We start from the raw sequence: 16,696 nt of genomic DNA, 5'->3' as shown, positions 1-16,696 counted from the left end.
CCACCACCACCACTCTGCCCTGTCTAATCCATCACAATACCCTCCCACCCCCAGGGCACCTAGCAGCCACATATCAGAGAAACCTTTTGGCCTTTGTTTTGCGGGGATTGGCTTATTTCATTTACCAGGAAAGTCCCTAGTTCCATCCATTCACCAGCTCATGCCATAATCTCATTCTTCTTTGTGGCTAATATTCCATTGTGTATATGTACTACATTTTCTTGACCCATTGAAGGGCACCTATGTTGGTTTCATAACTTAGCTATTGTTAATTGAGCTGTTACTGTAGTATGCTGATATTTAGTATTGCCTCCCCTACCAAGCTCACAAACCAGGGAGTGGGATAGCTGGGTCAAATGGTGGTTGCATTCCAAGTTTTCTGAGGAATTTCCATACTGCTTTCCAGAGTGGTTGCACCAATATGCAGTCACAACAGCAATGTACAAATTCATCATTTTCCCCACATCCTCACCGATATTTATGGTTATTTGTATTCTTGATAATTGCCATTCTGACTGGAGTGAGATGAAATCTCATTGTAGTTTTAATTTGCATTTCTCTAATTGCTAGAGATATCGAACATTTTTTCATATATTTATTGACCATTCATATTTCTTCTTTTGTGAAGTGTTTGGTTCCTTTGTTCATTTTTGATTGGGTTATTTTTTTTTTGACGTTCAGTTTTTTGAGTTCTTGATATATCCTAGAGATTAATGCTCTGAGGTGCACCTGGCCAAGATTTTCTCCCATTCCGTAGGCTCTCCTCACATTCTTGGCTGCTTCCTTGATGTGGAGAAGCAGGGGCCAGTTTCCTTCTCCATGGCTCCATCAGCTCCGCGGAGCCTCTCCTCCAGCTCCCGTGGAAGTTGGAGTCTCCCAGTTCACAGCAGTCTTCAGGGAAGGTGGCATGGGCTCCCAGGAGAGGCCGATGGTAGCTACCTTCTGCACAGACTGACCACAGGCCTTGAAACCCCACTTGGTGTTGGGGGGTTCACCAAGGGATGGGGAGGCTCATGTGTGATGGGAAGCTCCTGTGTGATGTTCACCTGTCTGTCGCCAGCACTGGAAATGCAGTGGGTGCCAAGAGGTTACTGGGGGAATGGCTACTGGAAATTGGTGGCATCACAGATCACCGAGATGCAGCCTGGGAATGCTTGCGGGTACCCCAGGCTCGCCAGGGCCCCAACACCCTGGCTCAGGCATGTCTTCAGATGTAGTTCAGGTGGCAAGCCAGAGGAGGAACACCAGGGAGTCCAGGGTGTGTCTTCCCAGACCAGTTCTTGCCCCACACCACTGTGAACATCATCCCTGGGAGCCGGGGTGAGCACACTGGGTCACTGGGAAGCCACACCCCTGCCTCAGGAAGGAAACCAGCCCGGCAGGAGCAGGGCCGGTGGTCCCTTCTCTGGCTACTGTAACAAACTATCCCCAACTCAATGCCTTAGGACAATACATTTATTATCTTACAGTTCTGCAGTCCAGAAGCCCAAGATCATTTCACTGGACTAACACCAGATTCAAACAGTTCTAGTTCTTTTTGGAGGCTATGCAAAAATCTGTGTCCTTAGTTTTCCCAGCTTCTACAATTGTCTTCCTTGGCTTGGCATAGTTTCTTCAAAGCCATCAGCATAATATCTACAAACCTCTCTGACCCTTCTCTTTCACTTAAAAAGACTGTGAGAGTACCCTGGGTCTGTACAGATCATCCAAGATAACTCCCATCCCCAGACTCTTAATCTAATCAATCTACAAGGTCCATTTTTCTAGGTAAGGTAGCAGACTCACAGGTTCTAGGGATCACCACCTGGACATCTTTGGGATTCTGAGATCTCCTTCCTCATTGACTCTCCTCCACCCCAACCTGGGGGAGTGAGGGTGGGCAGACCTGGCCAGAAAGGGATCCTTGGCTGGCAGTGAAGAGAAGCCAGAGAGTTTGCCGTCTGAGGAGGACCCTGCAGGATCCTGGAGGGGGGAACCTCAGGGCTGTATCCTTAAGTGCATTCAAGAGCTGGCATCGAGGTAGGTGCATATCCTGCAGAAAGGTAAATCAATCTGGGGAGGACAGGTGGAGGCCAGGGGTGTGGGCAGGGCTATCCCCTCCCTGTCCTAACTAGCTGCCTTGGAAGAACTACTGTGGCTTCTGCACCATTCCAGTCTGGGAGCCTGGGCCTTATCCTCTCCTTCCCTAAAAGGAGGCTGATGACAGAGCCCAGGTGTTGCTGACATCCATCTGTAGATTACTACTTTGGTTCCTCCTTGCCCACTGCCCACAAAGGGGCTGCCCTAAACCACCCAGCACAGGACCAAGGGGTACTTTTTCACCCCAGCCCATTTCCCTCTCATCTTGGGCTCGGGAGTTGCACCCTCCCTTTGCCCACCCCATGCCCACTGGACACCACCACTGGTCCCATGGCCTTGTCACTTAGCCCCAGTTTTGCTGTGCCTTGATGCCCAGAAAGTGGAGACAGCTTCAGACTCTGGCACAGGTGCCCAAGAGGCCTGTGTGGGCCAGGCCTTGGTTCTCTCTTCTCTAATATGGGCGACAACAAACCCTCAATTTGAGGAAATTTGTTTATCCACAAGCATTTATTGAGTGACTTTTACATACCAGGGTTAGGGGACTCAGGAACAAGGAGTGACCTCACACTGCAGATGAAGGGCTGAGCAGACTGACCCCTTCTTCTGGCCACCACACTGCCTCCTCTGCTCATTTTCCCAACCTTCCCTGGTCCTGTCTCCCAGCTCTCTTCCCCACAAGCCAGGAGGGATGTCAGGGGCTCCACTGTTTGTGATCTATAATGGTTAATTTAAATCGTCAACTTGATTGGATTAAAATGCTGAGGATTAACAGGCTTCTGGGGGCTGGGGTTGTGGCTCAGTAGTAGAGCGCTTGCCTACCATGCAGGAGGCACTGGGTTCGATCCTCAGCACCACATAAATGTAAAATAAAGATACTGTGTCCACCTAAAACTAAAAATATAATATGTCAAAAAAGAGGCTTCTGGGTGTGTCGGTGAGGATACATCTAGGAATGACTGGCATGTGGGATAGCTAACCAAAGTGGAGACCCTCTATATGTGGGCAGCCCAGTCCAATAGACTGGAGGCTTGGATGGAATAACAGCTGAAGAACCAGGGAGTGGCAGCAGATGCAAGCTAGATTCTTCTTGAGTGCATTCTTGATTGCTGCTGGGATGGTAGGAGGGCATCAGACTCTTGCTCCTCCACTTTTCCCAAGTGGACTCTGCCAGTGATTCTCCAGGGAGTTTTCAGAAGCCTTCATCTTGGATGGGGGCAGCACCACTGACCTCTCTTGTTCTGAGGCTTCAGCATCTTGGACCACGCTGCTGCTGGTTCCTCCAGCTCTCCAGCCTGCCATGGCCACTGTGGACTATCCAGCTTCTGGCTGTAGAAGCCAAGCTAATAAACCCCCTTTTCATAATCATACCTCCTCTTGGTTCTGTTCCTCTAGAGGGCCCTGACCAATACAGAATCCTGCCAGGGTCCAAGAGGCCCCTGCCCAGAACCGACAAGTCCGTGGCCAAGAGGGGCCGTCGCCGGACACTGGGGGGTGCAACGTCCAGACTGAAGATGGTAAAACAGGCTGCCCAGCAGGGCAGGAGGGCTGCGGGAGCTTTCTTCAAAATCCCTGCTCACCTCCGCCAGGGCAGCCTGTTTTCCCTCCCTCCTCAGTTCGCCTACACACTGAGCCACAATCTTACCTCCTCCCTCGCCCCCTCCCAGGTCACCCGGGAAAGCGGACTTTTATTGCTATAGCAACAGGTCCTGTTGCAGTAATTCACTTGCAGGTCAGCATGGGAAAAGAAAGAAGAAGAAGAAGCAGAGCAAGCAAAGCAGCAGCAGAAAAAAAGTCCTTTATTGTGTACAAGCAATCTTTTTATAGTATTGTGAACAAAGAAGGCAGCCTTCCAACATCAAGAAATCAGGTCTTTCAGCTAATTAAACATAGCATACAGAAGTTTTACTTTCTAATCAGAAGTGACCCACTTCTCATGGTTAATTTATTCTCGGCCCAGAGTATGTTGAGCTCTGCTCTTTGTTAAGAACAGATAATAAAATTTTTCTCAGCGCCCTCCTAGCCCACTTGGCAGAACATCCCATTTGCAGGCAAGTTCTCCCAAGGACAGCAGACACCTCGTTTTCAAGCATGTCCGCTGTTACTTATCTATACCTTGACAGAATATCCCGTTTGCAGGCAGACTCCATCAAGAACAGTAATAGTAACGCAGTTACATCTGATTCTCTACAAGGTCCCGCCCTCCCCGCCGGGCCAGGAGCCCCCCAGCCTGGTGGAAGCAAAGGCAAGCATCTGAACGGCCAATCAGAGGCGAGAGGCCCTGCGGTGAGGAGCACTCCTAGGCACATACCCACCCTGCTGAGTTGTTTGTCTGTAAATAACAGGAGAGATCTGTGGCTTTGACTCGGTCAGGCTAGGTGAGGACCCATAGCAACCTCCTAGCAACCATCAATCAGCATGAGACAGGGAGAATACCTGGGATGTCAGATGACCCCCCAGTAGTTTACAGTGATTGATAACATGTTGGGAAACCATGTAGTTTAGTAAGTACACCCTTCGAGGGTTAAACCAATCAGTTCAAAGGAACCCCCCTCTTGTACTAACCAATCACCTTTACCCAACTTGTTCCCGCCAGTGAATGTGCTAATCAATGTTAAGAGTTGTTGTTTGGTTTTCCTGAGGTATGGAATGATTTGCTGTGTGATGCTGTGACGCATAGAGTATCCCCCAAAACCTATAAAATCTCACTGGACAAAGGACTGGGACGACTGTGTTGGGAACGGTTGTTGTGAGTCCAGGCTCGAGCTTGCAATAAAGACTCTTGTGTGATTGCATCAGATTCGGCTCCTGGAGGTCTACTGGGGTCCCACGAATCTGGCATTACAGTTGATGGACCTTTATTTTATTCATTTATTTATATGTGGTGCTGAGAATCGAACTCACACATGCCAGGCAAGTGCACTACCGCTGAACCACAACCCCAGCCCCTGCCATATTTTTTAATCACTCTGGTTCAACCCATGGGCTACCAATGAACTACACCCCAAACCATTTTGAAAATTTATTTTGAGACAGGGTCTTGCTGAATTGCCCAAGCTGTCCTGAAATTTGGGATCCTTCCTGCCTAAGCCTCCTGGGAAGGTGGGATTACTAAAGGCATGCGCCATCGCCCTGGGCACCTACTTTTTTATTTTTTAAATATAGCTTTATTGAAGCTTTTTTTTTTTTTTTTTTTTTTTTGCAATTTGCCTATCCATGCAATTCATGGACAGCAGAGCTGTGGGACAAAGTATCAAACAACATTTTTTTAAAAACTCTTTAGCAGTCAAATCTCATTCCTGCCTGCCCTCATCCGGGTAAGCCATTCATCTATTTTGCCTCTAAGGACTAGCTTGTGAGGCTGGGCCTTCTGCATTGTCGAGCCTCAGGGTGTCATGGGACCCAGATTTCTGGGTAATGTAGTTTGCGTGGTGCTGCAAGCCTGCTCCCTGCAGGGCCAGACATTCTGGTTGTGTCCTGCATTTGGTGCGTGCTCTCTGACACTGTTTCTGGAAAGGGTGGGGTAACCACTGACACTGAGAGCCCAGTCCCTGTTTCAGGAGGAAGGTCCAGGCTTGGGTTTGTGCCCAGTATTGCGAGATGTCCCAGAGGCTGCTGGGTGGCGGCTCTGCGTGGGCAGAAGCTCTCAGCTCTCCTGGGTGGAGACTTCTGAGTAGTCAGAACTGCTGTGTGGACCAGAACGCACCTAGGTGTTGGATTGGGGGGGGGCAATAAGTGCCCCAAGGGTCTGGACGGTGAGAACAGCTGTCTAGTTCTTAAACCAGGAAGGTGCAGGTGTCACAGTGCCTTCTGTGGAGGGCGCCTGTGTCAGGAGGGGAATGCAGAGAGGGGGTGGGAGCCAACTCTCCTGAAGGGCGAGTGACTAGCCCGTGGCATGGCGATGAGGTAGGTCAGAGTGTCGGCGGGGCCTGGGCCTGGGTTGACTCTCCTTCTGTGGGCTTGTGTGTCTGCTGTCCCTGGAGCCTCGGGCTTTCCTTTTTTCTCCTTTTATTCTTTTCCTGCCTCTTCCTTCCTTCCTATTGGGGCCTGAACACAGAACCTCCTGCATGCTAGGCCAGCCTCTGACTACAACTGCGTCCCTTTTTATTTTATAAATTTTTATTTATTTATTTTTTTAATATTTATTTTTTAGTTCTCGGCGGACACAACATCTTTGTTTGTACGTGGTACTGAGGATCGAACCCAGGCCGCACGCATGCCAGGCGAGCACGCTACCACTTGAGCTACATCCCCAGCCCCTTTATTTTTTTAAAAAAATTTTTTTAGTTGTAGTTGGACACAATACTTTTATTTATATTTAATTATTTTTACATGGTGCTGAGGATCGAACCCAGCGCCTTGCACATGCTAGGCAAGCACTCTACCACTGAGCTACAGCCCCAGCCCCCCCTTTTTATATTTTACTTTGAGACAGGGTCTCACTAAGTTCTGCAAGCTGGCTTTGAACTTGCCGTCCTCCTGCTTCAGCCTCCCCAGCTGATGGGAGGCTGGTCACTTGCCTATTGTTGCTGCAGACTGGACACAGTGTCTAATAGTAAAGTAAGAGGCAAGCAGACCCTCAGAGGTAGAGGCTGTCATGGTTGAGATATGAGGGGCCCCCAAAGCTCAGCTGTGAGACAATACAAGATGGTTCAGAAGTGAAGTGACTGGGTTATGAAAGCCTTAACCTAATTGGTGCATTAATCCACTTGAGGGGTAACTGTAGGGTGTGGTAGAGGAGGTGGGTCACTGGGAGCGGCCTTTGGGGCCTATATTGTGTCTTTGTGGAATGGAGCTTTCTGCTTCCAGGCTACCCTGAGCTGCTTTCCTCTGCCACACCCTCTGCCATGAGGTCCTTGCTCACTTCAAGCCCACAGCAATGGAGTAGCCATCTGTGAAGGAGAACCCCCCAAATAACTTTTCCTTCTCTACTTCTTCTTGTCAGGTCTTTGGGTCACAGCAGTGAAAAGGTGACTGAAACAGGTCTGAAGGAAGGTGGAGTCAGGATATGTGCACTGTGCTACGGCCCTGGGGAAGTCTGATGCAGTGGAAGTGTGGCAGGACCCCTCCTGGTCAAGGGCCTGGCAGGGTCCATCTGTCCATACTTCTGCCCCCAGGATTGGCTGAGCCCATCCATTGCAGGGTTCGGTGACACTTGAGGATGTGGCCACGCATTTTTCCCGGGAGGAGGAGAGGTTCACAGTGTGCTCAGAGACCTGTGCCACGGGGTGATGCTGGAGAGCCTTGAGCTCTCAAGCTCACTGAGTCCGTCCCTCCTGCCCTCCTCAGCACGCTGCCTCACCCCTGGGAACTTGGGAAGGCCAGTGCACCCCAACACTGGACCACTCGCTGCTACCCTGGCTGGAGCCGTGGGTGCTGGGGCTGTGCACACGCAGTCCTTGGCTCCCCTCGAGTGCCCCTGAAAGCAGCCCCAGCAGCTGTCACCTCAGGTTTTATAGGGTAAGGTCTGGGGGCTGGGCTTTCAGTGGGCCCAGCGGATCCCACTTACCTGTCCCTGGCTTGGTGGGTGTTATGGCCCCTTTCTGCTATAAATGTACCCTCTCTTCTTCCTCAATCAAGTCTTTTTTTTCTTCTCAGTACAGGATTTGAACCCAGGGAGCTGCCCATGCTGGACAAATGCTCTGCCACTGAGCCCTCCACAAGTCTTGAGGCAGGGCCTGCTGAGTCGCAGGCCGAGCTTGATCTCTAAGAGACCATTTCACAAAACAGCAGATTGTTGCATGTGCCCAGCTGACTCAGGGCTACAAGGGTCCGACAATACCCAGCTCATGATGGCATTAAGGCCACATGGTTGCCTGATGGCTCATAGGCATTCGTTTGCTACTAAAGGTGCAGTAGCAAGCTAGAAAGTCTCTCCAAGGTAGAGAAGGTACAGACTTGCTCCTAAATCCTCTTGTGCTTTGCTGCTTGCTGGAGGCTCCATACTAGTTTGTTTGTTTGTTTGTATATTTATTTATTTAATTTGTAACAGGGGATTGAACCCAGAGGTGCTTAACCACTGAATCACAGGCCCAACCCTTTTTTTGTATTTTTTTTTAAGAGACAGGATCTCACCCAGTTAGGTAGGGCTAAATTGCTGAGGCTGGCTTTGAACCTGCAATCCTCCTGCCTCAGCGGCCTGAGCTTCTGCAATCCATACAGTATTCTCACTTGCCACAAACATTTCAAATGTTGAATCTGCTGAATCACAAGCCAGGTAGTAGAGTAGGCTGCCCTGCAGCCTGAAGCTGTTCAGAGCCTTCTTTCTTTCTGGTTCCCACCCCAAACAGGAAGCTTGACCACTCTGTGGATAGTCAAAGAAGTAGAGTCAGACATGACAGGCTTACAAGTGCTTTGCCTCTGGTCTGTTGTGGTAGATAGAATCAGACACCACCGCACCCAGCTTCCAGTACATCTCTGGATGAACTCCTCTGGTTCACTGGCCCACCCTGGTTACTTCCCCAGCCACTGAGTACATAATTGGTATAGGCATACCAATACCTGGCACAACCCACATCACCACGCTGACCCCAAAGTGAGTCACTATGCGAGAAGGTTAAACGGAAGCCTCTGTATATCTATGCCCCGCCTAGATAGCAAACTGGAAAGAGCAGCACATCCCTGGAAGAAATGCAGATTAGATCCACAGTCAGACTTCAGCAGGGCTTCAGAGAGGTAGCAGTCCCTGAATTTGCATAGGTTTTCTCTCCTACTCTGTTTGCCTGTGTCTTATTAAGTATCTAATGTACTTGCTACTTCTTATCAGATGCACATAGTATAATGTCATCAACAAAGTGATTGATGTGGCACCTTTGGAGTGTCCAGATGATCAAGAGCTCTGTGGGCTGTATGATGGCAGAGAGCAGACTGACAGGTCCTGAGGCACCAGTGTGGAGGTGCACCGTTGGTCTGGCCAGGCAAAAGCAAATGGTTTCTGGTGGTCCTTTCAAACTATGTGGAGAAAAAGACACCCACTTTTCCGGGGCTGCATGCCCAGCGCTGGGGGCTTGTTGCATGTTGCAGTAAGGGCACTACCTCTGGAACAGCAGGGATAATTGGTGTCACCACTGGATTAAATCTACTGTGGTTCGGCTGGGGGTAGAGCTCAGTAGAGTGGTAGAGTGCTTGTCTCACATGCATAAGGCCCTGGGTTCAATCTCTAGCACCACCACACATGCACAAAAAAAATTACTGTGGTTCACATTCATCAAAATATGCTAACTTCTGGGCTGGGGTTGTGGCTAAGTGGTAGAGCACTTGATTAGAATGTGTGAGGCACTGGCTTTAATTCTCAGCACCATATATAAATAAATAAAGGTTCATGACAAAATATTTTTTAAAAATGAAAACTGCTGCACAGGCAGAACTCATGAGTTAAATGGGAATGTGATGTGCACACCCACCTCTGCTGTTCTAAAGTCTGACTGTGGATCCAATCTGCATTTCTTCCAGGGATGTGCTGCTCTTTAGTTTGCTATCTAGGCAGGGCATAGATGTACAGAGGCTTCCATTTAACCCTCTTGCAAAGTGACTCACTTTGGGGGTCAGTGTGGTGATGTGGGTTGTGCCAGGTATTGGTATGCCTATACCAATTATGTACTCAGTGGCTGGGGAAGTAACCAGGGTGGGCCAGTGAACCAGAGGAGTTCATCCAGAGTTGTACTTGAAGCTGGTGCCGTGATGCAAGTGTAATCCAGTGACTCAGGAGGCTGAGGCAGGAGGATTGCAAGTTTGAGGCCAGCCTCAGCAACTTAGGCCCTGTTTCAAGATAAAAAGACCTGAGGATGTAGTGCAGTGGTAGAGTTCATCTGTGTTAGATCCCCAGTGCACCCCCCCCCCACAGAGAGTGTGTTGTACCTGAGTTAAGACCATCTATCAATGGACCAGTATGGGCTCCACTTTAACTAAAAGACAATCATGGTGTTTGGGGTTTGAGGAACTGTCAATGTACACACAGTGTTCAGGAAACCCCAGAAGGGCTGGGCATATCCTTTTCCCCAGTGTAGTCACCCTAACAACTAGCCGCAAGTCCCTCTGGAAAGGTGTGGAAGAAGACTGAGATTGTGCACTGTGTGTGCGCGGGGGATGGAACTCAGGCCTGGCACAGGTGGGCAGGCAATCTGCCCTGAGCTGCACCCAGTCCAGTGGTGCCTGCTGTTGACAGTGATGCCAGGTCCTTTCTCAGGAAAACCTGGTCTCGTCTTCAAGCAAAGTGTCTGCCAGGCTGTGAGCTGACCTGTCTGAAAACCGAGGGGCTGTGATTCTCTCCCGGCAAATGAAGTCAGGTCTTTGGCACCAGAACTAGAGCTTATCTAATAGTCCACACAATACTCATTTATTTATCTTACCACTGACTTTGGCCCTGCCTTTCCAAATGAACACTATTTTTGTTTGTTCTAGTTAGTTATACATAACAGTAGAATGCACTTTGACACATCATACATACATGGAGTATAACTTACCATTTTTCCGGTTGTACATGATGTAGCATCACACCAGTCATGTAGTCATATATGCACATGGGATAATAATACACTATTTTTTTAAACAAGTTTATTTCCACAAAGTTTGATCATTCAACCAGAGATGTTTTTGTGGCCCCCACTTTATGAATCTTTATGTCAAGAAGACCCCTTTTCCTGAGGGAAACTTGGGATACATTTTCTTCCTTTTGTCTGAAAGAGCTAGGAGTGGGGTTGCAAGGAGCAGAAGTTTGGAGGTTTTTTTTTTTTTTAATATTTTTTTTTTAGTTATTGGCAGACACAACATCTTTGTCTGTATGTGGTGCTGAGGATCGAACCCGGGCGGCAGGCATGCCAGGCGAGTGCACTACCGCTTGAGCCACATCCCCAGCCCCAATAATACACTATTTAAAAAAAATTTTTTGGAGTTGTAGAGGGACAGAATGCCTTTATTTTTATTTTTATGTGGTGCTAGGGATTGAACCCAGTGCCTGGTGTGTGCTAGGCAAGCACTCTGCTACAGAGCTACAGCCCCAGCCCCACTATTTTCTTTTTCACTTTTTAAAATATGTTCTTTTTAGTTACGCATGACAATAGGTTGTATTTTAACATATCATACATACGTGGAGAATAACTTCCCATTATTGTGGTTCTCATTTATTTTTGAGAACTGTAATCAGTCAGTCAAGGCATTCCCCTGGCAGGCACGCCCACCTGTGCTGGACAGTTAAGAACCACACCAGTGGCAGCATCTCTGGTGATAACTGGCCTGCAGAGATCCTCATGGCCGCAGTTCTCTCAGTGTCTCAATCACAGTAGTGGAAGAGACCTCCCTCCTCTTCTGGAAGAGCATGGTTGGGAATGGTGATGTTTCCTACGGCTGCCACAACGAATCAGCACAAATCTCACAGCTTAAGACAAAACACAGATGTGTGCCTTAGAGTTCCATTTCTGAGGTCAGAAGTCCCACACGGGGCTCACTGGACCTAAACTGAGGTGTCAGCGGGCTGCACTCCCTCTGAGGCTCTGAAAGACATCTTGCTCATTGGGATTCAGAGTTCAGCTTCCGGTGGTTGTCAACAGGTCTTGATGTCCTTGCTGGACACCAGCCCGAGGATCATTCTCACCGTTTTTTTTCACCTCAAATATTTTTTGATTAAAATAGTCCTAAAGACAAACAGTTGAAACAAAGCACACAAGAAAACATTTAACCACCACATTCCTCAAAGAGGAAGTGGTGAACATGGATGGATTTGCTTTGCTGCTCTTGGTCATACCACTCAGTGGTTCTCAGCATCAAAGAATCTCTCCCACAACAAACGCACACCACACACGTTTTGCACAGAATTTCACAGGTTCGTGGCCCTCTGAAGCCTATTTATGGACTTCATTTTCCAAAGTGGTGATTTCTAGAAGTTGACTCATCTTCTTACATACATCCTAGAAATGCCACCTTCTCACATCTTCAACTTATTTTATAAGGAATCAATGTTACCAGTTAAAAACTACCCAAGTGGCACATGTAATCCCAGCAGATCAGGAGGCTGAGGCAAGAGGACTGCAAATTCAAAGCCAGCTTCAGCAACTTGAGTGAGGCCCTAAGCAACTCATCAAGACCCTGTCTCTAAATAAAACACAAAAAGTGCTGGGATGTGGCTCCGTGGTTGAGTGCCCCTGGGTCCAATCCCAGGACCAAAAAACAAACTATCTGGAATAATAATGAGCAAAAACATCTAGTTTGAAGACCTTTATTAAATGATTGTGGGTGTTGCTGCCTATCTTTTAAAAATGAAAAATTCATTTCAATAAAACAAACAGACACTGAAGCTGTTTTCCTTTATATTAAAATAAATGTGTTCTCATTTATTTTTAATATTAATTATCATTAATATGTAAGAACACAGTATGTCACCACCAAGCTTCAGATATCTTAGGATATTCTAGACACACTTAAGATCACCAAGCTCTGCCAGTACCCTTGGGAATGGGGATCAGCCTGTCCATGTTTGTTTCCTGAGCTTCTGTCTTAGAGCTTTTTATCATTTTCCAGGGTTTGCTGAATGGTGTATGGTATGAGAAGAACGTGAGGCTGTTTCTGTCTCAATTCCAGCTTATCTCCAGTGCTTTCTTGAGTCTGTGAAAGGTGTGCTGATTCTTTCCTCAGAGCCTCCAGTTCCTTTAGTGTCTTGTGCCTGTCTGGATGATGCTGGATCTTTTTTGCCAAAGCATCATGCTCTGGGCAATTTTTTTTTTGTATTCGTTTGGCTTGAAGATTCTGCTTTTTGTGCCCAGCATTTTTCATGTGCTCCAGCAATGCTGCCTTCTGTTTCTTTGTAAAAATTGTTTCCTAATTTTCCATTTCTCTGAGATTCGTGTCGGACACCTGCAGGGTTCTACCCATTGAAAGTCCACATTGAGATGGTTGGTTCTGGCTGTGTGCTCCTTCTTGGGGTCTAGAATTGCTTGCAGACTCACTGTCCGGTCATCTCCAGCACTATCTGCATCACGCAGGAGACGATTCCATAGACCTCTGCTGTCAGTCATGGCACCCACGGTGCACCCCGTTCTCCCCTTCCACAGGCCTCTGCCTTCTCTGGCTTGTGGTCCCCTTCCTCCGTCTTGAGTCAGTCATGGCCGTTCGGTTTCCTCTCATGCTTTCAATCGCTCCTCAGTTTTGTTTTGGTTTTTTTCTTTAATTGTTGTCTCTCTCACTTTTCCACTTGTGTTCTTTTTTCGAGATGGTGTCTCACAGTGTTGCCCAGGTATGAACTCCTGGGCTGAGCCATCCTGTCGCCTACATCCTTGAGCAGCTGGGTCTAGAGGCACATACTACCAAGTCTGCTCCTCTTCTGCTTTCCAAGGTCCACAGGAATAATCCAGGATACAATCCCCGTTTTAAGGGCAGCTGATTAGCAACCTTAAACCCATCTGCAAATTAATTTTGCCATGTAAAATAACATAGTCACAGGTTCTGGGGATTACAGCAGAGATGTTAGTATTTAGCTAATGACTGGAGCACAAGACAATTCACGGGATGAATCCAGTCCAGCAAGCCTGTCCTTCTAAGCCTCTGGCCTCCCCTCCACTTCACACCAGGGAAGATCTGGCGTCTCTGTCTCACTGACTCCAGGCCACCAGTGAGTCCAGTTCTTAAGCCTTCCGTAACTGAGCAAGAACATCAAATTGGAAATTTTAGTAAATCGCAACAATGTCAGCCCTGTTATTAAATTCCACCCTCCTTGACCTTAGAATCCATCTCACACATTATCCAGTTTCCCACCGATGCATTAATGGCAGTCTTGAAGTTTCTCCATGTGAAGTCATTTTTCTCTCCCCGAGAAGCTGAGATGTAACCTAGTTATGGGTCTAGCAGCCTTAGGTAGAGGTCATGTGGCTCTTGCTGAGAATGGGCATGTGCCCCAGGTGAGTTTCTTGCGGGTTTTCAAGCAGAGCAGGGACAGTTTTCTCAGACACTGAAGAGCAAACTACTGCTGGCAAGAGAGACTCAGAGGCCTTGGGAACTCATTTCATCTGGGTTCAACCAGATATTCCCATTGAGCTTCAGTGTTACATTTCTACCAATTGTTTAATTCTCACACAAGGAACTTAAGACTTAGCAAGGCTGTCACAATTGATGTAAATCAGCCCTCTGTTCAATTGAGATTTTTTTTTTTGTACTGGGGAATGAATCCAGGGGTGTTTACCACCAAACTACAGCCCCAGTCCTTTTTATTTTGAGGCAGGATCTCACTAAGTTGCCCAGGTTGGCCTAGAGCTTACGATCCTCCTGTCTCAGGCTCCAGAGTTGCTGGGATTACAGGAGAGCATCACCCACCCCGTGACACAAGCATCTTCACAATGCTTGGCTGTCACCAGCAGCCAGTGCCCAGTGGAGCACCTTAGAGGAAGGGGTCACCTTGTCCCCTCTTTAGTAAGACTCTGTGGTCTCTAGGGAAGCACTCAGCCTGAAATGTGAAGTGGGAAAAGTGAAACCAAAGTGAGGAACCAGGAAGCAGGACAAACAGCCGTGAACGCAGGCTCAAGAGAGAACCTGGTTAAGAGAGGGAACTTGTCTGACACGGCTCAGGACCAACTGTGTGATGCTCTCACTATGTGACCTACTCCTTGGTGGGGCAGAACAAACTCACTTCACAGAACTACCAGTTTTCAGTGACTAAATAGGTATCAATGGGCTGGGGATGTGGCTCAAGCGGTAGCGCGCTTGCTGGCATGCACCGGACACTGGGTTCGATCCTCAACACACATAAAAATAAAGACGTTGTGTCCACCTAAAACTAAAAAAATAAATAAATATTTAAAAAAATATGTATCAGTCCATAGCATGTTAAGGAGTGGCCAGCATCTTAGAACTGGGCAGTAAGAGGGAGTGAGAGCCGAACGCAGTGGTAAACACCTGTACTCCCGTGATTCAGAAGGTTCTGGCAGGATCGCAAGTTCAATGCCAGCCTCAGCAACTTAGCAAGACCCTATCAAAAAAAAAAAAAACAGGACTCAGTGGTAAAGTGCTCCTGGGTTCAATACCCGGTACCAAAAACAAGTCAGAGGACAGTTACAGGAATCAGTAAGCAGGTATGAAGGTAGACTGTCCAGCAGATCAGGAGGAAGATTGAAAGTTGGCAAGGCTCGTGACCTTGGCATTCAGACACGAGAAGGACAGCTCAGGTACCAGTATAAGAAGAGCCCAGGGAGACTCCCCCCACCACTTGCAATCTCCACAGCTGAACCTCTCGTGCTATCCCTGGTTTCATTTCTATCTAGATCATCAATCAGTGCCTTTGACTGTACTCCAGTTGGGTAAACTCATGGAGCTTAAAGGTGACAATCCTGTGGGGTATGAATAAACTGGTGAAAGTCCAGTCCAGGTGGGACAACCCACCTATGTCAGTATGTGGCTTCTGACCATGAGCTGGGGCAGTTTCACCTGTGCCCACCTCCACTGGAGACAATAAGGTGTCACTGAGGAATAGGGCTGCAAGGATTATCAGAGGATGTATGATCAGGGCAGTTAAGGAAAGGTGAATGTTGCACAGCTGAGCTCTAAGAGAGAAGGGGCACAGCCAGGGGACTAGACTCAGAGAGCTATCAAGAGGATGGAAAAATAAATCAGGAGTCAGGGACTCACCAAGATCTGAGACGGCATGGACCAGGAAGCAGAGGTGAGATCAACCCACCTTGAGGGACGGTCACCAGGGACAGGTCTCCTTTTGGCCTGTCTGCCACAGCTGATTTTGGTAGTGGAATGTTGAAGCAGCCAGACCTTGGGGATGACAGATTTTTATGAATACTGCCCAGCAGAGGCCAATCCACCCGTGACAAACACCAGAGGGTAAGAATAAGCTGTACACTGAGCACAACACTGAACTTCACAAACTGAACGTCCAGGAGAAACGCCCAGGAAGGGTACAGTAGACCCAAAACGGACCATGTTAGTACAGGCAGTGCCTGACGTTTTGTACAAAGTGGCTGAGCTGGACATCATGTGCTGTGAAGATTTAGACTTGTGCCCCCAATCTTGACCACCCATGACCCCAGGGTAGAATGTGTGAGGATGCTCCTGTAGCTGCTAGGAACAGGAGGTGGCAGTGCCTTCATCCCAGCACCAGTGGCAACTTCCAAGGGCAACACCGGAAAAGTAGAGGAAAGCAGTGAGCCCTGAAGTCACGAGCGCACACTTCTTCAGCATCAGCCCCAGGATATATCCAAGACCCTGACTCCAAAGACACTCAACCTCGTGCCACCCCTCCTTGGACAGACCCCAATTCTGAAGTGACACCAGTCTGGAAACGGGGTAGGCTCGGAGCCTGTGGTGCCAGCGCAGGGGAGACTCCCTGGCACCCTCTCTTGTCTACCAGCGGTCCTGTGGCGCTTCTGCTGCGGGGAACCGAGCGCCGACCTTCCTCCGATCCTCTGCTGCCCGGGACCCCAAGCGACCCGGCGACACCGCAGCAGTGCGACCTCCAGGACCTGGGACCTTAAGTGTTTTCGGAAGAGCAGCTGCTCACCGCACGAGTCACGACGGCGAGATCCCGGTTCCGAAGCCCGGGAGCCTCCGGAGCGCCGTCCTGGGCGCAGCCGCCGGGCCCACTCCTGGGCCCCGAGGGCCGGGACGGACGGACGGACGGAGGCGCGGCGCGGTG

At 48.7% G+C, this 16,696-nt stretch overlaps 1 long non-coding RNA gene across 2 annotated transcripts; it reads right to left on the bottom strand.

Annotated features, from left to right (window-relative positions):
* Positions 1-12,270: 12,270 nt before the first annotated feature.
* LOC113175495 (uncharacterized) lies at positions 12,271-16,684 on the bottom strand. 2 transcript variants are annotated; one of them, XR_003299976.2, is made up of 3 exons: positions 16,562-16,684; positions 15,682-15,816; positions 12,271-13,703 (listed from the first exon to the last, which is right to left on the bottom strand). It is a non-coding gene; the product is annotated as an uncharacterized LOC113175495 (long non-coding RNA). The 2 variants fall into 2 exon arrangements; XR_003299975.2 differs by lacking the exon at positions 12,271-13,703 and adding an exon at positions 14,905-15,025.
* Between the last annotated feature and the right edge of the window lie 12 nt (positions 16,685-16,696).

The sequence above is a fragment of the Urocitellus parryii genome, chromosome 15, assembly GCF_045843805.1.
Source record: "Urocitellus parryii isolate mUroPar1 chromosome 15, mUroPar1.hap1, whole genome shotgun sequence".
Lineage (NCBI taxonomy): Eukaryota > Metazoa > Chordata > Mammalia > Rodentia > Sciuridae > Urocitellus > Urocitellus parryii.
Note: the sequence above shows the minus strand (reverse complement) of the source record. Positions and strands in the feature narration are given on the sequence as shown.